Here is a 27,380-nt window from a genome sequence, read left to right on the forward strand (position 1 = left end):
TTCAACTTTCTTTACAAAATAGCATTCATGAAGTTTAAAAGAAAAAGGCTATGAGTTCTAGTAGCTAAGTAAACACGCACCTTCTAAGAATGACCTTCACTAGCCACAGGGTGGCAGAACTATACTTCAAGGTAATCTATACCTCCAGGACAGCGACGAGACTTTCAAAGAATCTTTTTTGGCCCCACAGTGTAATTACAATAGCATAAAATACTTTCTCTGTCTTCTGTGGGTGGTTTCAACACCAGGAATCAGAGAAAAAAGAAAAAAAAAAAAAAAAGAAAAAAGCCAGTACCTAACAGTACAACTAACTGGCAGTTCTCCAAACACCAGGTATTATAAGAGGTTATTAACAGGCCTCCATGTCTCTATTTTAACAATTTATTCATGTCATACAGTAACCAATCACAAAAAAATCACTATCAATATCAAATCACTATCAAATTTACCTCATATTGTGAAATTAGCACAAAATTTTTCATATAGATTAACAGGCCAAAGGAATCCCTAGACACTACTTCTTGGAAGTGTAGATAGTTTCACCTACATGCATCCTCAGAAGGGAATGACAGGTTCATCAGTATTAGCAAATTCAACAGTTCCAATGCTGGTTCCATTGCCCATACAGCTGGCTAGCCCACATCTGGTCTCTCATGGCCTCCAAAATAACGTGGCCACATCCAAACAACTAATGGGAAAAGTCACCAACTAACTCCCAAGCCATGCCTGGAAATGTTTTGGGAGAGCACCAGATGGCTCAGGTCAAGACCTAGCCAGAGATTGTTGTAATGATCTTCTGATAAGGATGTTTGAGTTTCAAGCTCTGGCCTGGAATGGGCCATGCAATGTTACTAGCACAAACAAGGCTTTTAAATCCCTGCACCAAACACAAGTGTTGTGCAAGAACATTCAAAGTTCCAGCAAACTCCTAACATAGGAAACATCTTGGCCAGCTTTATAAATGCATTTTTCTCTATTTATTATGTTTTGTCTTTCATAAATACATGGAAACAGGGAGGGGTGGAAGAGATGTGGACCAGCAATTAATGAACATTAAAAAAACCAATAAGAATTGCACATATGTAATTGGAGATCCTTTGTTAAAGTACACACTGCTAATTTAAAACATGCTTTGTGCAAAGTTAAAATTTCCAGTCAAATGAAGGACAGAAAAGGGCATTCAGAATCCTCCTTTATAACAGAGTTTCTGGATTCTTGACTGTGTTTTTGGACAGAAAAAATAATCTGCCATTTAAATCAAACACTAAGGTATGGAATTCTGCTCTGAAGGAACAGGAGTTGCCTTCTGGCCTATTACAACATAACTGCTCACCACTCTTCAATGTAAGAAAACAAAGATACTTAGAAATACCTTTCTGCAGAGAGAAGAGGGCATCAAATGTCTTCTAACAGCTTTAAGCAAATTGGGCTGGGAGTCATTTGTCTTGATGATGAAACAGATTTGGATGAGGCCAAGAGGAAGATGAAGAGTGGGAAAGAAGATGGAAAAGGAAACACAAGACAATGAGGAGCAAGCTGGTGATGAAGACCAGGTGAGACAGCTGCAATTGTTTCTTGGCTTTCCTCTTTTGCAAAGGGGGAGGGGAAAGAGCGGAATAGTGCACAATACTAAAACCAGATGAGTACCTGGGCAAAATAAGGAGAAAGGATGGATTTTTCTACAGCATGATCACAGGCAAAGAAGCCAGAAGTCAGCCGGGAATAATTCTAATTGCTGGGCAAGAAGGCTGAATGCTTAGTTCAGGAGTGAAAACTAGGAAGGCACAGAGAAGAAAGACCAAGATCACCAAGTTTCACATCTTTTTTGTGGAGAAGTATCTGCAGAACACTTGCCTTCACGTTCTGCTGACTGTGCTGGATTATAATGAATAATATCTGACAGCTTTCTCAGGCAGCAGAGCTCAGTGCTAATGGTTCCAATTATGCCGTTGTTCCATGCTGTCAGTACAGCTCTTCGAGGTTCTTTTTTTTCTTTAGTTTACCTTTACAAAAGTGTTAAAAAGTTACATGCCCACAAAGCTAAGAATGCTAGAAAAGGAAAGAAGCTAAGTGCTCCAATGCCCAAATTGAAGTTGCCTATGATCATTTGACTACATGGCATGGGTATTTCTAATTCCAACACTACCTAACATGCAAATGTTTGATTTTAAAAGAAAAAAAGCAAGGAAAATTCTTCTCATATGACTTACATTTGTGTTAAAAACAACGTCAATAAGGGGTAGCAATATTAGGAAGATACATATGCACTCCCCTAGGACCCTTTTTCCACGCTTAGATTATATTGAAACGTCTTTAAGCCTGGTTAATGTCATTCCAGCATAAATTCTTGTATTACAGTGATGCCTGTATTACTGTTGAGCTGCAAGCTGCTTTAAGTACAAAAGGAATTTTCACATATAGCTTTTCATAGTATTCACTTCTAATTGACTTACATGTTTCAGTAGGAGTGACAGGACCTGAAGTTAGCTAGAGCTTTGAAGTAGATCCATCCACTTTAGACCTTTTCCTTACAATGAACTCAGTGATTAAAACACTTCTACACTGAAAAGCCAGATTTGATTAAAATATTAAAGAAGTCTAGTTTGAAAGAGAAAATCCAAACTAATTAGATGACCAGAATAAGTAAGACTTACAGACAAATGTATTTCTGGCCATTGTTTGTGGGCGAGAAGTAGGGGAAGAGAACGGAGAGGGCTGCCCATCTCCACATTTTGTTACACACTGCAATCAAGAAAGCTGTAAGCAGTCAAGTCTGCACAGTCATCTCTGCTTTTTGGGAATATCCTCTTTCATTCACATAAAGCCTGAAGGCATCTGCTCCCTGCTCCTCACAGTGGTCTCTTACAGTCTCGTCCCTTGCACTGAATGTTCACAGCTCCTTGCTGCACCTCTCTTTTCCTGCCAGACCTATTTGCCACGTGGAAGTTCTCCTTCCAGGATTATCAACCTGGAAGGGTTGGGTTGATCGCTTCTGCCACCTTCTATCTGCCCCACACACTAATCACACACCATCTCTTCTGTGATAGGAAGTTATTTAATTACCCTGCAACAGTAAGTGGCAGAAAGAGTTTTCCTCCAAAAGTTTTTCTCCTCCACCTTGTAGTAGACTATCCCAATTACTACTACTTACTACTACTGCTACATTTTTGAAATATATTTCAGAAAGATATAATCTGACAGGATGTATAGGACAAACCAACATCTGACTTTGTTTCTGTCTCCTAGAAAGAAACGGCTGTGAGATTTTGTAGAGGACTTTTCCGGTATGAGTTATACATACATGAATGTATTGGCACTGTCACAGTTAAACATGCAGCAGTAACTGTAAAGATGCTCCTGTATGTTGCAGTTCTATGCTCATCTTTAGGAAGAAAGCTTTAAAGTCTTATCAGAAGGAAGACAAGATAGAAGAGGTACATATGTCATCTTCAATACTGCTTGCTGCATAGTAGTTACTGTCTCACAAAATTATGATCTGGGGCATGCAAAATCTGAACTTTAGAACTTGCACTACTACAACTGCAGCAGTAACCTCTTTCAGCTGCCTTTCTTTAGGGGTCTCAGCATACCTGAACTATATTCCTTTTATTCCAAGCTTTCATTAAACCATCTAAAAGTCTCATTCAGAAGCATTGTAAGCACCATGGTTACAGGCTAACAAAGCTTTAAGCCTATGTCATTCTGGAAAGACACTGGTTTCCGTACTACAGTCCCTCACTTGGTATCCCCGTAACAGATGGTTTCTTCCAGCCCTTCACCCTGTTTTACACTATCTTCTGCAGATCAAAAAAGCATCTGTTGTTTAGAAAAAACAGAATTTCTATCGTGTGCATTATTTTATTACTATAGACCACTATTTCTTTCATTCACTGCCTGTAACATATTTACAGTCACTGCTACCTCTATAACCTTAACTAGCTAAGCTAGAAAAGAACACAGATAAGCCTCATCTGGGATGGGGAAAGTAGCATGGAAGAAGTCAGAGGGATTTTTTGCACCCCATAGCCAAAGATCTGCATGAGCTTAGCTATATACACAGGTCTGTAAAAAGTTGTAACTGGACGAAGGAATGTTACCATACCAACAGAAGGAAAATTGCTCTAACTCAGGAGGGGTATCAAGGGACAGATTTACTAGAGGAACTAACCATAGCCTTCTCCCTACTCCCTGTGAGTACAACCTGCTACAGCGTGAGCTTCTGAAGCATTAAGACGGCTGGAAATTGTACGGATCCCACCTCCTGACAGGGGAAGCTGTGGTTCACAGATCTGCTAGGAACATAAAGGAGAACATCAGGACACCTCATCTCTTACGTAGGAAAGCAGTTGAATGCCCTATCCAAGTTGATGGTAGAGCTAGTGCATTCTTTTCCTCCAGGGACTCATCCACAGCTTTTATTCAGGCTTTGCACAATACATCTAGACTTCATACCAGCATGTTTTATTGAAACAGGAGATTTCTTGTTTTCTCTTGTCCTCTACTCAACATACTTTCCATTTCTAACACAGACTTTAATCTGTGTTCCATACCAGCTTCCTAGAAAATGTTCTGATACTGACCACTGTCGTTAATACCCAGTGTCAATCCAGCAAATAAAAATTCCTCTCAGAGCAGAAAGGACATGGCAGGTAGGAAGGGGAGGTGACAAGAGATACAGTCTAAAAAGACTCATTTTGAGGATGCATATGATGCATTTTATAGTGTGAGTCATGCCTTTGACAACGTACTTTAAGAAACTCACTTTTAAGATAATACCTTGTACTAAAGTAAAAGATCACTCTAATTAAGCTCTATCAATTAGGTTACTAGAGAGACATTTGAGTTCTTGTTTGCAAACATCATATTTCAATGTGTTCTACTCTTTTTCAGAGACAATACCAGAATTAATACTTAAAACCCTTTGGGTATATATCGATTTCAAGACAGACTGGATGGTTTCATGAATTTTTTGCAAATCTTCTATGAATTCACTAGTCGGATATGACTAGCATTAGGTGTTGATACATTTAGTAGTCAAAAGACAGACCAGGAACTGCATCATCTGCTGTCACTTCTCACCAATAACCTCATCTCAGTAATGGAAATGTGTAGAAGTACTCAGAAAGCGCAGACATACTCTAACTGGAAAAACCTGCACAGCTGTATTTTGTATCAGCTCTGCTTTTAAGCTGACCATGCAAGAAAAAGTACAGTTAAATCTCCCATTTCCTTAATGCTTGTGCAACAGCCTGTACATGAAACTTGTATTACAGCCCTGTTTTCAAAATAGGAATTCAACATTCTGGTCCCAGCTCCCAGCACAGAACCGGGTCTCCTCATCGCCAAGACATCATCTTCATGACTGGATTATGGATACCTATTCTTACTCACTCTACTTCTGACCCAAAGTGCACGTTCTTAGTGGGACAATAAGCCACAATAGCAGGAGGGAATTGAGAATAACCCCATGCGTATCTAATTCTGGTTCTAGTCTGACAGTTATTTTGCTCTTCGCAGGTGAGAGAAACAGTTTTGAATGCCCATCACAGCAAGGACAACTGAATTCAGATCCATTATTAGGCAAGAGCTGCGTCAACAGTTCTTAGATTATTTTAATAAAAACCAAGAGAAGCTAAATATCTAAACGAAAGAAGTAAAACACTTTTTCTGTGAAACAACTTCCTCCTTAAATTCATAAGGGCACTGTGAATGTAGGCACCTGTGAAAGGCTTTGTAAGGCTATAGCTGAGTGCTTACTTCCATAAGAGTGAGGAATTTTAAATGCATACGCCTCTGATTTTTTGTATCAGCTAAACTAACATACTGTTCCTCCCTTCATATACAGGCAAACAGCTGGTGGCTTGTTGAGAAACCTTGTTCTATGGCATCTATCACTACCCAGACATTAAAGTGGGAACTTCAGCAAGTCTCCAGGGTTTGTGAATATCGCTCCTAGAACTAAACATACAATGATTTGTGGAGGCAGTCCCAAATGCCTAACTGAAGTTTGTGCCAGTCACTAGAAGACCACTACATTTGGGAAAGCTAAACACTGCCAAGCATAATTCCTTGTACACAACCAGAGCTCAGCTTTTGCCAAGATAACATCTGTATATGTGACAATGTAAGCAACAATTATTTAAAAGACTGTAGGAGCACTTGTTTCTGAAATAACGTATATTCTTAAAAATTACAAGGGTAATAATTACCTTGTTAAAAAAAACAAATCACTAAATGCTACAAATAGCTATACATAATTCAACTTAAAACATCACTTCTTCTGTAACTTAATGGGCAAAAATTAACACATGTGGAATTCCATCTGAACACAAGAAGGCACTTTTTATTCTAAGGATGGTTGAACATCAGAACAGATTCCCCAGAGAGGTTGTGGAGTCTCCATTCTTGGAGATATTCAAAACACCTCCGGACACAGTCCTGGTCTCCCTGCTCTAGCTGACCCTGCTTGAATAAGCGGGCTGGACAAAATGATCTCAAAAGGTCCCTTCCAACCTAGGCCATTCTGTGCTTTGTGGGATTCTCTGTGGTACAGCTGCGGTACAGCTGAATATAGTGTATGCATGCAGGATCATATTAGCCCCATATGTCCTATTTATTCCACATTCCAATCTTCTTGAAGAGATTTTATCTCTCAAAAGGAAACAGAAGGGGCAAAAAGGGGAAATTCTATCAAAACCATAGCGAATGCACATGCCTCCACATCTCTCTTCAGGTGTCCTGGTGCAGCACACTTATGAGTTGCAGCCTAAGAATGCTTTGAACTCCTGACTAAAATTAATAACAATCCAAAGCAAATGTACTGTAACACTAAAAAAAAATAAAATTTGTCATAAGCAAGAACTTTTTTTCTTTTAAAGGACAGGAAAACTCAGTAGCAATTCTGGTGCAACTGCCATTTATATGAAGTTTGATGATTACTTCAGTCTTCAAAAAAAGGCAAGAAGGAGGCGCCGCGGAACTACAGGCCCGTCAGCCTCACCTCCATCCCTGGAAAGATGATGGAACAGCTCGTTCTGGGTGTCATCTCAAGGCATGTGGAGGAAAAGAAAGCTATCAGAAGTACTCAACATGGATTCACCAAGGGGAAATCATGTCTGACTAATCTGATAGCCTTCTATGATGGCATGACTGGATGGATAGATGAGGGTAGGGCAGTACATGTGGTCTACCTTGACTCAAGCAAGGCGTTCAACACGGTCTCCCACAGCATTCTCATAGGGAAGCTTAGGAAGAGTGGGCTTGATGAATGGACAGTAAGGTGGATACATGACTGGTTGAAAGACAGAGCTCAGAGGGTCATGATTAGGGGCACAGAGTCTAGCTGGAGGTCAGTGACGAGTGGTGTTCTCCAGGGGTCAATACAGGGTCCAGTCCTCTTCAATATATTCATCAATGACCTGGATGAGGGGATAGAGTGCACCCTCAGCAAGTCTGCTGATGACACAAAGCTGGGGGGGGTGGCTGACACACCAGAAGGCTGTGCCGCCATACAGAGAGACCTGGACAGGCTGGAGAGTTGGGCAAAGAGGAACCTTATGAAATTCAACAAAGGCAAGTGTAGGGTGCTGCACCTGGGGAGGAACAACCCCATGCACCAGTACAGGTTGGGGGCTGACCTGCTGGAGAGCAGCTCAGCTGAAAGAGACCTGGGAGTCCTGGTGGACAACAGAATGACCATGAGCCAGCAACGTGCCCTTGTGGCCAAGAAGGCCAATGGCATCCTGGGGTGCATCAAGAAGAGTGTGGCCAGCAGGTCGAGGGAGGTTGTCCTGGTTCCGGTGGGGATAGGGTTAACTTTTCCTGGTATTCCATGCCATGTGAGCCACGCCCACCCTGAGCTGCCGGGGGAGGGGGCAGGAAGTTGCTGCTTAAAAGCGGGCGTCCCGGGTCCGGCCGGTCGGCGAGCGGCGGGGAGCGGCGGTCCCGTAATCGCGTTTGTATATTCCTCTATCCGTGTTGTTGTTGTTTGCCTGTTCCCTTTGCTGTTCTGTTAAACTGCCTTTGTCCCAACCCAAGGGTCTTGCCTTTTCTTACGATCCTTCCTGTGTTAGGAAGGCACGTGCGAGCGGCACGTGGTTCTTTGTTGCCATCTGAGGCTAAACCACGACAGTCCTTTTTGGCGCCCAACGTGGGGCTTGAAGGGTTGAGATAACGACAGAATCCAACTAGAACGTGGAAAAAACGGTTTTGTGTTTTTTTTTTCTTGTATGCATTTATTTTATTAGGTAAGTAGTCACTGGTCATCATGTTGCTTGGTTTGTTCTCATGGCTGTGTTACATAAATTCCTATATGGCTTATGTACTCCCTGCGATGCTGTTTACCATGTCTGGAAGAGGGATGAGGATTATCATTCTGCTGTCCTGTGCGATATCTGTTTATGATATGATAACATCACTGTTCAGACGGTTATTTTGGGGTGTTTATGTGGTTTTGTTGTCCTGTCCGTACATTGGACACAGTCTCTCAGAATTTGTTAATAGTTTCCCCAGCCCTTTTGCCTCCCTTTTCTCCTTCGGGTCAGGTATGACAGCTTTTGAGAATCTTGAATATCCTTGGGATACTCAAACTAGTGTGTTCCTAGTGCTATGTCTCCTGAATACGTTCCAGGTCTTGTTTAGGGTTAAGCGACTATTTAAGACTACCACCCGGAGATCTGCTCCGAGGCTGGATAGTCAGGGGTGGCATGGCATGTGGGAGAGCATGGGCAGGTACCTAGAGAACTACTCGCCTCCAATGGTCTGGGACTTCACCCCTGAACAATTACAGGACCCTGATAAAGTGGTAGAATATTTGAAGGGAAAATGCTGTGGCTATTCTAGAGAGGCACAACTCACCGCGCTGTGCTGGGCCCTGGCCAGTATCTACCAGGCACTGCTCAGAATTATGCAGCACCCTCAAGGGGAAGAGATGGAAACCAGACCGGCGGCCCCTGCGGCTGCTGCGGCCCCTGCGGCGGCCCCTGCGGCTGCTGCAGCCCCTGCGGCTACTGCAGCCCCTGCGGCGGACACTGCGGCTACTGCAACCCCTGCGGCGGACACTGTGGCTACTGCAACCCCCGTGGTAGCCACTGCCACTGAACCAGAGAACCAACCCGTGCCGGTATCAGTTGCCCCCATACAGAAGAAGAAGTACACAAAGAAATCAGTTCGCTTAGTAAGAGATGATGATGAACCAGGGCCATCACGAGAGCAGGAGGAAGAGGCAGAACCAGAGATAATTACTCGATCCCTATCCTTGAGTGAGCTGCGGGATATGCGAAAAGATTTCAGCCGACTTTCAGGCGAGCACATTGTCACCTGGCTGCTCCGGTGCTGGGATAATGGGGCCAGTAGCCTGGAATTAGAGGGTAGGGAGGCCAGGCAGCTGGGATCCCTGTCTAGGGAAGGCGGCATTGACAAGGCGATTGGGAAAAAGACCCAAGCCCTCAGCCTCTGGAAACGACTCCTGTTAGGCGTGAGGGAGAGGTACCCCTTCAGTGAGGATGTTGTATGTCAGCCAAGCAAGTGGACTACCATGGAAAGAGGTATCCAGTACCTGAGAGAATTAGCCGTGCGGGAGATGATTTATTATGACTTGGACAATGCCGACTTACCCACAGACCCTGATGAGGTGCGATGCACAAGGCCCATGTGGCGGAAGTTTGTACGGAGCGCACCATCGTCATATGCCAACTCCCTGGCAGTAATGGAATGGAAAGGTGAAGAGGGACCAACGGTGGATGAGGTAGCTGGCCGGCTCCAGCGATATGAAGAAAGTCTCTCTTCCCCCCTTGTCTCAGCTGTGGAGAAACTGTCGCGGAAGGTCCAGCAACTTGAAGAGAATATGTTCTACTCCCCACCTGCACGGGCCAGCATCTCAGCTATTAGAAGCAGGCATTTCCCCACTCAAGAGAGAGAGTACAGAGGGTACACACCACGAGGCACCCTGTGGTTCTACCTGCGGGACCACGGAGAGGACATGAGGAAGTGGGATGGACGACCTACTTCGATCCTGCGGACACGGGTACAGGAGTTGCAAGGAAGGACAACCACAAAAGGGGATCCCTCCAGGAAAAGTGCCGCCCCAGTTTCCAGTGGGCCGTTCCCCAGACAAAGCAGAAGGCCTGATCTTGCTTCTGATCCTCTTGAAGGAACTTCCAAGTCATTTATGCAAGAAGTGAGTAATGGATACTATGACGAGTATTAGGGGGGCCCTGCCTCCGGCCAGGTGGAGGAAAGGGACAACCGGGTTTATTGGACGGTGTGGATTCGATGGCCTGGCACATCAGACCCACAGGAGTATAAGGCTCTAGTGGACACGGGTGCGCAGTGTACTTTAATACCATCAAGCTATAGAGGGGCAGAACCCATTCGTATTTCTGGGGTGACAGGGGGATCCCAAGAGTTGACTGTACTGGAGGCAGAAGTGAGCCTAACTGGGAATGAGTGGCAAAAGCATCCCATTGTGACTGGCCCAGAGGCTCCATGCATCCTTGGTATAGATTACCTCAGGAGAGGGTATTTTAAGGACCCAAAAGGGTACCGCTGGGCCTTTGGCATAGCTGCTTTGGAGACAGAGGAAGTTAAACAGTTGTCTGCCTTGCCTGGTCTCTCGGAGGATTCTTCTGTTGTGGGGTTGTTGAGGGTCAAAGAACAGCAGGTGCCGATTGCTACCACAACGGTGCATCGGCGGCAGTATCGCACTAACCGAGACTCTCTGATTCCCATCCATGAGCTGATTCGTCAACTAGAGGTTCAAGGAGTGATCAGCAAGACTCGCTCACCCTTTAACAGTCCCATATGGCCGGTGCGAAAATCTAATGGAGAGTGGAGGCTAACTGTAGACTATCGTGGTCTGAATGAAGTCACGCCACCGCTGAGTGCTGCCGTGCCGGACATGCTAGAACTCCAGTACGAACTGGAGTCCAAGGCAGCCAAGTGGTATGCCACGATTGATATAGCGAATGCATTCTTCTCAATCCCTTTGGCAGCAGAGTGCAGGCCACAGTTTGCTTTCACTTGGAGGGGCGTCCAATACACCTGGAATCGACTGCCCCAGGGGTGGAAACACAGCCCCACCATTTGCCATGGACTGATCCAGACTGCACTGGAACAGGGTGAAGCTCCAGAACATCTGCAGTACATTGATGACATCATTGTATGGGGAAACACAGCAGAAGAAGTTTTTGAGAAAGGGAGTAAAATAGTCCAAATCCTTCTGAACGCTGGTTTTGCTATAAAGCGAAGTAAGGTCAAGGGACCTGCGCAGGAGATCCAGTTTTTAGGAATAAAATGGCAAGATGGACGCCGTCAGATTCCAATGGATGTGATCAACAAAATAGCAGCTATGTCTCCACCAACTAGTAAAACGGAAACACAGGCTTTCCTAGGTATTGTGGGTTTTTGGAGAATGCATATCCCAGATTACAGTCAAATTGTAAGCCCTCTGTATCAAGTAACCCGGAAGAAGAATGATTTTAAATGGGGTCCTGAGCAACGACAAGCTTTTGAACAAATCAAACAGGAAATAGTCCATGCAGTGGCCCTGGGGCCAGTCCGGGCAGGACAAGATGTTAAAAATGTGCTCTATACCGCAGCCGGGGAGAACGGCCCTACCTGGAGCCTCTGGCAGAAAGCACCAGGGGAGACTCGAGGTCGACCCCTAGGGTTTTGGAGTCGTGGATACAGAGGATCCGAAGCCCGCTACACTCCAACAGAAAAAGAGATATTGGCAGCATATGAGGGGGTTCGAGCTGCTTCGGAAGTAGTTGGTACAGAAGCACAGCTCCTCTTAGCACCTCGACTGCTGGTGCTGGGTTGGATGTTCAAAGAAAGGGTCCCCACCACACATCATGCAACCGATGCTACATGGAGTAAGTGGATTGCACTGATCACGCAGCGAACTCGAATGGGAAACCCCAGTCGCCCAGGAATTCTGGAAGTGATCATGGACTGGCCAGAAGGCAAGGATTTCGGAATGTCACCAGAGGAGGAGGTGACGCGTGCAGAAGAGGCCCCACCATATAATAAACTGCCAGAAAATGAGAAGAAATATGCCCTGTTCACTGATGGGTCCTGCCGTATTGTGGGAAAGCATCGAAAGTGGAAGGCTGCTGTGTGGAGTCCTACACGACGGGTTGCAGAAGCCAGTGAGGGACAGGGTGAATCGAGCCAGTTTGCAGAGGTGAAGGCTATTCAGCTGGCTTTGGACATTGCTGAGCGAGAAAAATGGCCAGTACTTTATCTCTACACTGACTCATGGATGGTGGCAAATGCTCTGTGGGGGTGGTTACAGCAGTGGAAGCAGGGCAACTGGCAGCGCAGAGGCAAACCCATCTGGGCTGCTGACCTATGGCAAGATATTGCTGCCCGGATAGAGAATCTGGTTGTGAAAGTACGCCATGTAGATGCCCATGTACCGAAGAATCGGGCCACGGAGGAACATCAGAACAACCAGCAGGTGGATCGGGCCGCTAGGATTGAAGTGGCTCAAGTGGATCTGGACTGGCAACGTAAGGGTGAACTATTCATAGCTCGGTGGGCCCATGACTCCTCAGGCCATCAAGGGAGAGATGCGACATATAGATGGGCTCGTGACCGAGGGGTGGACTTGACCATGGACACTATTGCACAGGTCATCCATGAATGTGAGACATGCGCTGCGATCAAACAAGCCAAGCGTGTGAAGCCTCTTTGGTATGGAGGGCGATGGCTGAAATACAAATATGGGGAGGCCTGGCAGATTGATTATATCACACTGCCACAAACCCGTCAAGGCAAGCGCTATGTGCTCACAATGGTGGAAGCAACCACTGGATGGCTGGAAACATACCCTGTGCCCCATGCCACTGCCCGGAACACTATCCTGGGCCTTGAGAAGCAAGTCCTGTGGCGACATGGTACCCCAGAGAGAATTGAGTCGGACAACGGGACTCATTTCCGAAACAGCCTCATAGACACCTGGGCCAAAGAGCATGGTATCGAGTGGGTGTATCACATCCCCTATCACGCACCAGCCTCTGGGAAGATAGAACGATACAATGGACTGTTAAAAACTACACTGAGAGCAATGGGTGGTGGGACTTTCAAACACTGGGATACACATTTAGCAAAAGCTACCTGGCTAGTTAACACCAGGGGATCTGATTTTGGGCGAGAATAGCCAATGAATCAGATTGTGTGCTGTTAATTGATAAGTAACACTGTCACTGTATGTCCTCATTGCTATAATTGATATCAGTTGTACTACAAGTAAGGCACAGGGATGATGGGATAAGAACTGATCTCAGCAGCTGGCGCCCAGCAGTTTCCTCAAGATCTACATCTTCAGCCCACGGACTGCGTGCATGAGCCACACCGGGTGCACCAGTCACAAGCTCCGAAAAATACAGCATGCAACAGACCAGCACCACCCAGCATCTCACCTGCCCTGAGAGACTGTTCTAACAAATGGAGCCCAAAGCCGTGGATTAAAAGAACTCAACGGACACTTTGGAGGGATGACCCATAAACTAAGGGCATTATATGTGTGTATATATATATATATATATAACAGGGGAAAGTGGTGGCAATTTATTGGAACCTGCTGGGCATGGCATAGATGGTATGGAATAAGGGGTGGATAATGTCCTGGTTCCGGTGGGGATAGGGTTAACTTTTCCTGGTATTCCATGCCATGTGAGCCACGCCCACCCTGAGCTGCCGGGGGAGGGGGCAGGAAGTTGCTGCTTAAAAGCGGGCTGGGGCGTCCCGGGTCCGGCCGGTCGGCGAGCGGCGGGGAGCGGCGGTCCCGTAATCGCGTTTGTATATTCCTCTATCCGTGTTGTTGTTGTTTGCCTGTTCCCTTTGCTGTTCTGTTAAACTGCCTTTGTCCCAACCCAAGGGTCTTGCCTTTTCTTACGATCCTTCCTGTGTTAGGAAGGCACGTGCGAGCGGCACGTGGTTCTTTGTTGCCATCTGAGGCTAAACCACGACAGAGGTCATCCTCCCCCTCTACTCTGCCTTGGTGAGGCCGCATCCGGAATAGTGTCCAGTTCTGGGCTCCCCGGTTCAAGAAGGACAGGGAACTGCTGGAGAGGGTGCAGCAAAGGGCTACCAAGATGATTAGGGGACTGGAACACCTCTCTTATGGAGAAAGGCTGAGGGATTTGGGTCTCTTGAGTCTGGAAAAAAGACAGCTGAGGGGGGATCTTACTAACACTTATAAATACTTAAAGGGTGGGTGTCAGGAGGATGGGGCCAGGCTCTTTTCAGTGGTGCCCAGCGACAGGACAAGAGGTAATGGGCACAAACTTGAACATAGGAAGTTCCACCTAAACATGAGGAGGAACTTCTTTACTTTGAGGGTGGCAGAGCACTGGAACAGGCTGCCCAGAGAGGTGGTGGAGTCTCCATCTCTGGAGACATTCAAAACCCGCCTGGATGCGTTCCTGTGCAGCCTGCTGCAGGTGACCCTGCTCTGGCAGGGGGGTTGGACTAGATGATCTCCAGAGGTCCCTTCCAACCCTATGATTCTATGATTCACTTGATAAAACAAAAATAATACTTTGTAAGCAATACATGCACGCACTGATTTGTATTTTTGCCAATTAAGCTCAATTAAGACCAATTCAGTTGATAATATACAGACACTTACTGTCATTTCAGACTCCCTACAGTAACTAAAACATCTCCCTGGGGAAATGAGAGATATGACATAGGACACACAGGACATCCAGTCTCTTCTGGATCAGTGTCTCAAATGGCAGTAGACATCCACATTTAGGTGACTAAATTGAGCCCTGAATGACTCCAGATGAAAAGCAACAGTATTTATTTTATGTACCTTAAGTTTCGTTAAGGACATTTTCAAGAAGTTCTCTGGTAGATATTCGGCACTTAAAGGAACTCCAAACCAATAAAAGCACCTTGCGTAAATGCCCAGCAATCACAAATATTTTTGCTTTTAGATACAATGCTTCCAAGAAACAGAAGTAAAGGGAACAAATTAGAATATTTCAGAATTAAGGCAGAGTAAGAAGCCTTCTTGAAAGAGAATTCTGCTAAGCATGACATCTAGGAAAGTCACAGAAAATACTGAGTATTCTGAATTTAAAAAAAAAAAATCTAAAATTACACAAAATCTATTATATCCTACTATTTATTTCAGGTCAAACCTTGCTATTTTCAAATTCATCGATAATTCAGTCAAGGTCTTCAATGACACTTAGACTAAATTCATAGTTTAACAGCCTATATTTCTGCAAGTCTTTTTATTGTAATGTTTCATAGCTTGCTAGTAGAAATGCTGCTGCACATTTGAAAAAAAATAGTGAAATGTGAATGCTAGATCAATCCTACAGATGCAGCTAGAGAAATTATGAAATGCCTAGCTATTGACAAGCCATTTTGCAAGGGTACAAAAGTGTAAAACATTCCCACTAGTGAAGAAAGAAGAAATTAAATCCTGACATAATCAACCACTCATATTTTAATGATCTTCTTGCAATAAAAGGAGTGGAGCTCCTTACACAGTGGGAGATAACTTATTCAGCTTCTTCCTGATACCTAGGATTTCAGCATGCAACAGGCCTTTGGGTTTGGATGGGAAGAATTGGAAAAAGCAGTTAGGCAACCAGCAAGCCACAGCTGGGCAAAATGGGGAGAGGTGCAGTCTTTGAAGAAGATACAGTTCATTCAGTGGAAAATCAATGGTGTTGAATGTAAAGGCAACTTAGCCAGCAGTTGCATCTTCTTGTGGGTATGCTTCAAGACAGGATTCCTAGAGGCCATGGTGGAAACCTCTATCAGACCATATTGCCAGGTAGAGAAAGAATTCAAAAACAAAGGAAACCATGAATTGCAACCATGACGATAGTGGCCTATTACTGTTACTATCATATCCCAGAAAAAAGTGATTTTCCTGGGTACCGTAACACCAAAACCCTACAAGAGAGCCCTATTCTTCCCCCAAATCTTTCCTCTGTGAACACATTTAAGGACAAAACAGTTCCTTCATCCCTAAAAACGTTATTAAGTCCTTGGAGAAGTCAAAGCTGTGATTAAATTTGAAAGACCCACAATCTTTTTAGCAGTTCAAAGCATAGAGTTAGCAGGCTTGCATTACACAGGTTTGGGGTTTTTTTTTTTTCTTCATTTAAATGCTGGTTGAATTTGGGGTTTTTTTTTGGTAGTGGAAAAGAATTTACATCAAACTCTTCATTTAACTAGATCTTATGCTGTTAATTGCCTTAACTGTGCACTTTATCTGCAAGATCTCACATTAGCATTTTTAATTATTTAAAACACATTAAATATTGCTGGTATCAGCATGATCAGAGATTACCTTCTTAATAATAATTCTTGTTTGAGTGTAAAGCATTTGATTCCAGCTGCTATGAACTTTTAAACAAGCAAAAGCAATGTTTACTGACATATATATAAAGGACAATCCACTTCACGAAGGAATGATATCCAAATTAAACTGCATATGCCCAACAAAACAAGACTATTTTATATAGCTTTTTTAATATGCTAGACATTTCATAAGCTTTAATAAAGTTAAATTGCTCGGGAGCAGCCTGAATTAGCGGAACTCACGTGGGAGGTACCTATGTTGCCTCTACATTTGGTCCACAGCAAATAATAAAATGTAAATATATCAGTGCTAGTACATCTCTAGAAGAATCAATGGGACAGCATCACGCCTAAAAGCAATTGACCTTCTAGGTAAGGAAAAGCCAAAATAAAGCAGTCATGGTGGTTTTCTTCCCTGTCACCAAATGTATATCCTGGAATTAAACTGCACCTGAAGCTTTAATTTCAAGCAAAGAATAAATTTTATAGGTTTGAAGATTACTGAGAGAAGTCGGAAAACATAATCTAACACCAGACTTACTACTTCTAATGAAAAGCATCTGATTTTATTTAATTACTGATGTCTGGGAACTGACTTTCAGTGTTTGAATGCTTGAGGCTGGCAATGTTAAAATTAAAAGCCATTGAATGATATGACAAATAGAAGCTATTCATCAATGTCTTGAGCTGGGAACAGGGACACACTGGTCCAAAAAGGTGCTGACTGGCATAAAAATGGCCTCAAGTGCCCACCCATCCCCTCCAATGGCTAAGCCCAAGGATACTGCAGATAGATTCAAGGACTAAGAGGGTAATTAAATGGTGTTTGATTTCTCACTTTACCAAATGGCACACAAAAACCCCTGCATTTGAATCAGAGTATTTGCAAGGGGACAGACTGCTCCTCACCTTGCCAATGAACTGAGTACTTGTATTGTACATGATCCAGCACTCTAAGCACAGACTCACTGCTTCTTTTCCATCTTTGGACAGTAACGTACTGAATGCAGCCAAGTGCAGGACAGCATCCAGATGACCTGAGTCACTATACCAAACAAAGGGTTGGCTTCTAGCTTTGGCCAGGTTCATTCATTTACCTGGCAACACTACAGTCACCCCTACCTAATCAGGAGACGCTTGTTCTCTAATAAATAAATAAACAAACAAATAATGCAAAAATAGGTTTGAAAGATCCCTCTCTACCTTGCAGCACTTTAACTCTTAGGTCTGACAGTGTTGCCAGTCAGTAAGCAGACAGACGCTGCTATATTTGAAAAACAAATGCAAGCTTTTACTTCTATATTTATATTGATTCTGAGATAACCAAGCAAAGGCTCTTCCCACCCACTGCCAGGAGAGAAAGAGCATAAACTACAGATTAACAAAAACTAAAAACTATTTGGTCTCAAGTATTTACAAAATTCCTTCAGTAAGCACTACTGGCAACACAAACCTCAGAGATCTCGAAAACTGATGCAGCAATACTGCTGGGACCAGAGTATCTCCCCAGTTTACCGTTACGTAAGTGTGGTCTTTGAAGTTCATTTCTCACAGGCAGAGAAAAAAAATTCTGAATCTGGACTGGAGTTTACTGATCTGTAATTGCTAAAGTATAATCGCCTCACCTGCATTCAACACAACCCAATGCAGAGGCTTACAGGGACATCCAAGTAGTTTCTCAACATTACCCACACAAAACACTGTACTAACAATACTGCTCCTATAGGTTTTGCTACTTTGTTCATCGCTAAGTGGGTATTTCTACACAGCACAGTCAACTTGTATATCCTAATGATATGCTTATATGGAAGGTTTCATCCTTCCTGTAAAACAGATTAAATTTCCTTTTTCCTACCATCACAGTCACAAAAGCATTTGATCTATGGTTCCAATTTTCCAGCCTACTTGGTTCCAGTGGAACCATACAATCAAGAGATTCTCAGTGAAGATGCCAAAATTGCTTAAGATAGTTATTGCCTATGTGGAGCAGAAACCTAAGAAAAAGGTGCAGCTTCAGGCACGATTGTTATTACCACTTCATCAGCTTTATTTCTACTCTGAGTCTACCTGTATCTTTTAAGGCTAGAGACTTTCTTTTGAGGAAACAGATGTGGTTGCATGAAAACAGTCAATGTGAGTTATCAGCTATTAAGATACTCGGACATTACTCAGTCACAAAACCTAAGTATCAGGATAAAGCAAAAATGGAATATTGATTTTGGGATTCGGTGTCATTTAACATCTCCTACTTTAAAAAAAGAAAAAAACCTCACAAATACATACATACATCCTTCAGCTGCACAACTGAAAATACTCTGCTCATCTGTGTATTGCCTACCTATCACTTCATACAGTAATGTTAGACTGAAAACTGCCAAGAACGCACAATAATAAGGAAAATAATTTTGATGTAGTAGGAAATAATCTCATTCATTTAAGTGCTAAAGGAAGAGCTTTCCTTGAATGAAGAGTTTTGTTAGGAGAAAGGATTCTTTGCTTTAGCCAACTGCAACATTGTAAGTCACTGCAAGACTGTAACAGCCAGAAACAGGTAGGAAATGTCCTTGCAAATGTTCTTGGAAATACCTTGGGGAGATTCAAAAGACTTCTAACAATATTGAATGCAGTAGCTGGAGAAAATTTTCACCCTCCTCTGAGGCCAGAGTTGGTTAAAATCATTGCCTTTGGCTTCCGCAGATCTTCTGAAGACTGAAAACAGGAGAACATGAAACATTACTGAAATTTGTCCCTTGTTTGCAAACAATGGGATTCAGTATTTGAAAATAACTTGCTGCTTTTGTGCACAATGTCTTCTGCTTTTGTAAACTATGAATAACAGCTCATCTTTTATTTGTTTTCAGTTTCTCATAGAACCAGTTTGTTATGATTGCTCTCTCCTACACAAAAGCTGGTCAGGATTTCCAAACACCCTTCTGTTTATTTATGGCAAGCTGCAGTAAAAACATTTGCTTACTCCAACTCAGTGAAAGAATCTGGTAAATAAAACCACTAATTTAACACCTTTTACTCCCTACTACATGAAAGAAAACTAAGCACAGTCAACAAGTCTTTCTCTACTCAGCATATACAGGGCAAAGCAACTGGTTGGTCTTCTTTGAAGATAGAATGGGTACAAGTTCAGCAGCGATGCTGGCTTCTTTACTTCCTTCTCTTGCCTGACCTGGCTTAAAGAGCATACAGAGACTTCTGCAGGGTTGATTTTAATTTTTAGGGCGTTTCATTTTGTTTTCCTTAAAGCTTTAAGAGGCATGCTGGTGATCCAGTCCACGGTACACCTTCACAGTGATGGCAGCAAAACACAAGAGCAATAGGCTGCAACAGCAGGGTAGATGGATCATGAGCACCTCAAACCAGTATTGCTGCAGAACATCGTGTATCAAACCATGATAAAAAGGCAAGGAGAGACCGATCCACAGCTTCTACACAGCTGTCATCCATCTAGCCAGAAAAGGTGCGTAAGCGATCATAAATCCATTAGATGGAATGTTGTGATAAAGTCTGTTTCTTCTTACAGTTTTCAAATGCGTGCCTCATACAGATAAACAAATGGAAAATAATCTTAACTGAGAACGGAGAGGGCTTTTCTTTTTCCTTCAAACAAAAGGTTCTCAATTTACAGTTCAAGATTTTCTTCAACGCTTACCCACCCTCCTTAGTCTGAAAAACAACTTTTCCTTATTCAGAGAAAAGCCTCTGTTTCAAGGAAAAACACCTAAAAAGAGGATCTTAAATAATTTTTAATCTTTGATCTTTAATTAGGATCAGAAATATAATTAGAAAAGAAACAGACAAGTGTTTAGACTTCTGTACCCTCTTCAGGTCTAAGCAAAAGACTTCCGTTCAGAAGCCTTCTCTTTACATCAACTGTCTCAGAAATCAACAGATTATATCAACTGGCTCAGAAGAAAAACCAAAACAACAAAAAAGCCAAACTAACAACAAAATCCCACTCTTCACCTCATACTTTTAGATCACCATAGCTATATTGCCACATTATTATTTTTTTCTCCTCCTTTTAAGTGTTCAAGGCTTGGTCTGGTTTGCTATGGGCTACTTGGTAATCACATAGTAATCTCTCTTACTACCTGGGCAAAGGAATAAATTAGTCGGAAACTAACGATGCAGCCTATGAAAATTCAATGCTTGGGTTTTCCAACAATTTTCAATATTCACAGAACACAGGCCAGCGACAGGACAAAATGCAGAAATATAATGTGTAATTCACTGAAGCAATCTATGCCACTGAAGACAGTTCCACTCCCCTTCCCCCTGTATGCCCCATGTTCTGCCAAAAATTATTGCCCCAGAGTACAGGCAACACTTGTGTTGCCACCATCCCATTGGCATTAATGTACAAACCCATAGTGACATCCCATGACAGTGCCTACCATCAGCCAAAATGCAGGCACATGCTCTACTCCACCAGCTCTGCTACATGAGGAGAGGGAGGTTGAAAGCTGGAGGTGTTTATGTCTTAAACTGCCACAAATTACAATGGACAAGGCTCAGCTATCAGAGCTTTAATTCTCTTCACTTATCCAGCAACACCACTAAAAATCAATGCCAAGTCTATAGTGCAAGAGTTACTTCTAATTAGTAAAGACAGTAAATTCTAATGGCCTGTCTAGCAGCTTTCCTGCCTTTAAGATACTTTACAGTTGCACTATGCCAGATTTAGAATCCTGTGGAAATGTGAACAACTGCAAGAAACTAGTTTTGTGCATGACTTATTCTCATCTTCAGTAAGTCTCTTATCACTTGCATACAAAGATCTAAAGCATGAAATCTGACCCCATAAAGCATCTAACACGCTGGACCTGATTAAAAGGTCTTAAAGAAACTGAAAAAATCCTAATGAAATAAAAAAATAAATTAAAAAAATAAAAATCAAATGTCATTCTTCAAACTGAGTATATACTTGACGGTCCAGTCACATTGGTACCAGAGAACTTCATGTATTAGAAGACCAGCCCTGGCTACAGAAACATTTTGGAGCTTGACTTGCCTTCTGTAAAGCTGAGTTGCTACTTCTGTTCCACCTCGATTTGTAGTTATCCTCCCTAAGTAAGCAAGCAAAGCGCACCCAGTCCTCTTATTTACATTCTGGCAACTCCTACATTTTTGCACTTTTGTGTTTCTGTTTGGAGAATGGAACACATATGTGGAAAGTAAATGTATGGGATTTTATAGTTGTATTGCATCATTCAATTTCCTATGCACTTTCCCAAAAAGCAAATATAGCAGTTGCATTTGTATGCAAAAGTCACCATAGACCGCAAGAGATGCGGAGTGTATTTTAATGTAACCTCACCGAAGATGAGAAGCCCAGCGCAGCAGGGATATGGCCCATTCTCAGTGCACTCCACAGTCCTGATGCACTAAGACCCTGCCAGAAAGGAATTCTGTTCTCTTCCTGTTTGTTTGCCTGGGTTTTCTACTAAAAGAGAAAGTGAAAAGGGAAAAAAAAAAAAAAAAAAAAAAAAGGAAAAAAAGAGGTAGTTCAGCCAAGGAATATGCCAAATCCACAAAAGAGATACTGTTATCCCCACTAAAGAAGTTCCACACTTCAGTTCAGCCTTTAGCTCTTGAGATCTCTATTTTGATCTCCACAGTTCGGTGAAGTCAAAGTCCCAGTTCTGTTCTGAAAACATCACCTCAGTTCTTTTTTTTGTTTGTTTTCTGCAACTACAATAAAGGTAACTTTGACTGAAATGGGACTTCCAAAACACAGAAAACACACATGAAAGATGTATACCCTCAAAGGGAGAACCTTTTGATGGTCTGTTATTGCTTTAAAGACATCATTGTGAAAATCTACTAGATCAGGAAAAAATACTATTCAAGGTCCCTCTCCCCTTATAAATTTAGCTACTGGGAAAAAACATTAATACCAGTTTTAGAGAATTTCAAAAATAAACCTGGAAAGAATGCATTCGACATATCCTGATGACATTTCTTCAACCCCAGGTTTTCATATGTTCTGTCTTGATAAGCCAGGTAGAGCCCCAGTTTAGCTTACAAAGGGCAGTAGCTCTTTATTTAACCTGAAGTGAAACCTGATGGAAAATGTTTCAGACATAATAAGGCCATAAGCTTGCTCATGTCCACTTCAAAATTTGTTATTAATCTAAGCAATGTTGTTTTCACTTAACTAATCATTTTTTTTAAAAAAAGCCCAAACACACAGGACAAAAATCAAGTCTTATCAACACTGCAGAAATGGACCTCAGCCATTCTTCGATACGATACCTTCAAAACAAAAGCCCCCTGTTATCCAAAGTAGTCATGCTGAGAATTTTTTTCAAGCATATTTTTACTGAACAGTGGAACAAAAGGCTATTCTGGAAGCACAAAGGATTAGAAAATTTGAAGATGTTAATGTTTAGACTACCAGGCGAAAAAATACACATGCCCATTTTTAAGATATAGGAAAAACACAGCAGTAAATTAGGCTGCAACTTCACATCTTCTACACTGTCAAAACCAACCACTATACATATCATTCCTGTCAGGAAAAATAAAGACAGATGGTTGCAGAAAAAGACACTCTACAGAACAACCATAACCTTTAAGTACTGATGAATCAAAATATTTACACTGTCTATCCCCCTATAAAGCTCATTCTCTACAATTAAAGTTCTTCTAAATTACTGTAGCATATTGCTACAGAAATTTTGGCAGAACACATTCTCAATTTACATGATTTTTCAGAGTAGTGACCTAGCTTAGAGAAAAATCATACATTTTCAAGTATTATTGATGTTCTGAAGCCTCCAATTTATTTTACTCATAACCATTTACATATTTTGTTGCTTTCTTATCGCAGAGAAACCTCTGCCTGCTGATATGAAAGTCAATAGCTTCACATTGGCACCAGTGTGAATGGAACTGGCATGGCATTCACTACTGGGACTTTCTTTTGAAGTGACACCTTTCATTTATGAAGCTAACCGAGAGACATATTTTGAAGTTAGCCATGTATGGTAGGCGTACAAATACCCACCAGTACTACCCCAGTTCCCACACAGTATCTGCCCTTTGAGTGACTTAGGTGTCCACTGGCAGCATGGAGCACAAAAGGTATTCTAGTTCAGCTGCCTCATGTGTGCAAAACCTCTTCCAAAGAAAGGAAGCCAAGCATTGCTGGTCCACAGAAAGTCTGGTAAAGGACTTCAGTGTCAAAGCTTACCTACGTACAAGTTTTTCCATAGCTAAAAGGGCAACTAAAATACAAAGCTGATAAAATCTTGACAAAACATTTTTCCAGTTCCATTCTTGGCCAGGTAACTCAGCAGTCAAGAGCGCAAAGTTCCTCCGTGCATGCTGGAAATCACAAAGACTGTGGCCTGGGACACAGACTAGCACCTGCCTGAAACATGCTGCAGCTTCTTTCTAGCCTACATCAGATATTTCCCTTCCTATAATGGCCAGGCAGATTTAGGGTGACCAGTCCACGTAGGAACACACAGAACCTGGAGTTTCAAAGCTCTCCTGGTCTCCCAGTTTAAACTGCCAAGCTCCATCATCGTTGCTTCATTTTCTTATCTTGAAACTACTTCCCAGAGTTGCCTCTTGTCCCTGGAATTTCTTCACGGATTCAGCAGGAACACCCCTCAACCAATTCTCTCCTAAGTATGTCTCTTCTCAAATTGAAGACTCTAAGTCTTTAAAGTCCCAAATTGAATCAGATGTAAATCCCACCCATGAGCTAACAAACAAATAATAAAGTTGTTTAAAAAAAAAACCCAAAACCGTGAAAAGTATCTGTTCTTTACTCTTCTTCAGAGATCAGAATTTGATAGTAAAATTTCAAAAATCCCTCTAAAATCAAGTTAGTAAAAGCTTATAATATAAAGGCATCCCAGCTACAATCACATACCCTTTCAAATGGGTAAGCATATAGAGTGACAGAAGTAACATCAAATCTCATTTGATCTCATAAATCGTCAAAAGTCCAAAGTTAGAACACAAAGAAAAGAAGATCTAGAAATTGCTTTTTCAAGGATCCTAAAAGTGATTGGCTATTAAGTATAGTTTTCAGATAATTCAAGAAATTGGGAGGATACACCACCACAACCACTTCATAACTTTTGTGTGGAATAGATTTTTAAAAAATCAGGCTTCCAAAAATATGTTAGGAAAACCTCTGTAATTTTCAGCCTTTTTGGCACTGTTTCTATAACTTCTCCAAAGAAGTGAGGTACAAAAATTCAAATGAGTAGGTTTTTTTTTCTTTCGCAATCAGTTCTGGAGTAATTGAAGTCCTCAGAGCACACAACACACTGACAAGTGCCATACAAAAGTCCTAGATGGATGAGAAATACAAAGGATAATTTCTTACACTAAAAAGAATTGAAATGAGACAACTATGTGGTTACTGTAGGTGCACATAATTACAGTGGATGGCAATTATATTTGGCCAGTTTCTCCTGATAACACTGTCAACTGTCCTCACACGAGCGTTTAAATTAATTTCATTTTTCACTTCATCCAATTCCCATTTCTAGTCCAATTTATAATCATCACTTCCCTATACTAGCATGGCATTAAATTACTGTCATTCTTGGCCATTAAGTCAATCATATTCTATTCGGCAGAGTTGATCAAAAACGCCACAGCAGCACCGTGAATTTCATATTGAATACATTCCTTTTTGCTGTGTTGTAGAAGCTGATCATCAGTGTCAGATGCTACATGACATCAATTTCTGATTTTTCAGGCAGAAGCAACACATTCTGAATCAAAAATGGAGGTAACAAAAAACATTTTTTAAATGAACACTGCATTTTCTATGGTCAAATCCCGCTCATTTTACTTTGCAAGTACCCACTTAAGAACAGGCCCACAAAAGCCTAAATTTCCATCTGCTACCAATGTTTCAACCACAATTCTCCTTACTGTAAACTGCAAATTTATTGCTCCCCTTAATACAAAGGGAATGATCAGAGAGGAAAAAAACAAAACAAAATCACCTTCCCTGATGGTACTCGAATTTCTTTGTGTGTTCAAATTCAAATCCTGAGCCAAATTCACTTACACATTTAGCAATACACAGACTTTTTAACAGGAGTTGCCATCTTAAACATAGCTGTTCATGTCCTTCTTACCAAGAAGATAGACCCAAATAAGATTACAGCTCAACTAGAAAATACCAGGCAATCCTGAGTTTGTTGTCCGAGGCAAGATTCTACACTATCTGTTCAGGACCAATTTGAAGTTCAGTCACTTCCAACCTTGCTTGCAAAAAAATAACTCCAGAAATTTAATTTCTGCATAGTCATTTTTACTTTTAGAATATCACATAGTTTTCTGACACTAAAGACAATGATTAATCTCATATTCTGTGTGGTTCGTATAACATGCTGATCTGTAAAGTGTTAAATAAACAACACCTCATTTTCCATATTAAAATTCCCTTCCCTAAAAGCACTTGCTCTCGCTTGAATGTAAGATACACCTGCAAATCTCAATGGATCATTTTTGAAGAAACTCTAATGCAACTTCTTCCCCCCTTGGAATATTAGAAGTACTATTTTCCCCACATCTGCCAACTCGATAGCTGCCCAAATGCACATTTTCTCCATGCACGCTTATACAGGAAGAAACGGAGACTTTCATCACTCATATGGACAATAAATCACAATAAATCCTAATAATATTTTTATAAACACTGTATCTTATGCTTTAAGAGCCGTTAATTGGTATGACTGCATTATTTTTAGTGTCCTCCTAAAGCAAGAGCTTATTATTCCCTAACAGTTTCTCAGAGTACCCATACCTAGCTTAGTACTTCATACATAATAACTGCAAAGTGCTTTACAGATACTGTCAAATTATTCACAATCTGAAAAGCAGACAAAGGATGAAAGGAGTTTTTCTGGAATGCTTTAAAAGTTAAGTAAAAATTTCTCTTAATCATTTGTAAACTTGAACAGAACAAACAGATCTGGCTAAGCAGCTATATATTGGTAGATTTTTAAGCATCTGTGGTAACTATATTTTTGTTCAGCACATCATGGGATTTCTGTAGACTCTAGTTAAATAGTAAACTTGTTTTTTGGATAAAAACGCCAAAGAATTGTTGAAACCCCTCAGAAGCCTTACCCCTGCCAACTGCTTCATGCAGGCAGATCCCAGAATCAACAGGAATTGCCAAGGCTACAATAATTCTTTACCCTAAGCACTACAGTTAACAGGATTGTGGCCTCTGGGTCTACTCCTGATCTTTTCATGACTGAACGAACGCTGCCATTACCATTTACGCAAGTAAGACTAACCTCAACTTGCTTCTGAAAGATTTTGTAAGAGATCCTCCTACCCCTGCAAAACCAGACAAATTTATAACAAGCTTTAAAAAAAAATATATTTATTCCCACTATTTGCTAAGATCAACATCTGCGGTTTATCTCACCGTGCTAAGTTTTCACCTGTAGCTCCGTTTCTTTCACATTTTGTTATAGCGTATGGTGCTGAGCATGCTGTTTCCCAGTTTTTGCGTGTGACAGTTATGTGTATCAACTGTCAGTCGGACTCTGCCAGAGATGGCACAAACAAGCCGGCTTTGCTCCGCAGGCTGAATTCACCCTCCATCCCTGCCCAGGCAGCAACGAGTCGTCAGCAACCTGCGGCATCGCGGGAACCTAGGCTTTTTTGGCAGAATTCCTCCAGATTGACCAAATGGGAAATCTAGGGCTGGGAACCAACTGAGGTAGGTACGCAACCACCTGAGCAGCACCTTTTTAATTCCTAGGGCTGCTAATTTAAATTTCCAGCCATCAAGGCGTCTAGCTCCTGAGAGCGCTGGGGTATTTCAGCGCCGGAGAGGAACAAAAGCGTGTTTTTGTCAATCGAACGAGTAGCTTCAAGTCCGGATAGACGAAGAAACCCGCCCTTACTAAGTCAGGAGAAGCATCTCCAGCGCCCGTTTCGAGGCGGCAGAGCCATGTTTTAAGAAACCGCCACAAACCGAGCACCTGCAGCGCGTCCCCAGACAACCCCCCAGGGAGCGGGACCCGCGGCCACCC

The 27,380-nt window shown here is 42.2% G+C and overlaps 1 protein-coding gene across 5 annotated transcripts in view; it reads right to left on the reverse strand.

Annotated features, from left to right (window-relative positions):
- Positions 1-27,380, reverse strand: part of KLHL32 (kelch like family member 32) — a 139,790-nt gene that overhangs the window by 111,654 nt on the left and 756 nt on the right. Inside the window, exon 2 of one of the 5 annotated variants that reach the window (XM_074581079.1) lies at positions 21,668-21,793. The exons of 3 other annotated variants lie outside the window; for them this stretch is intronic. The gene's annotated coding sequence lies outside the window, so the exon portion shown is untranslated. Of the gene's footprint in view, positions 1-18,921; positions 19,045-21,667; positions 21,794-27,380 lie in introns of all 5 variants that reach the window. One more of the 5 variants, XM_074581080.1, reaches the window with a different exon arrangement.

This window comes from Larus michahellis, chromosome 3 (assembly GCF_964199755.1).
Source record: "Larus michahellis chromosome 3, bLarMic1.1, whole genome shotgun sequence".
Lineage (NCBI taxonomy): Eukaryota > Metazoa > Chordata > Aves > Charadriiformes > Laridae > Larus > Larus michahellis.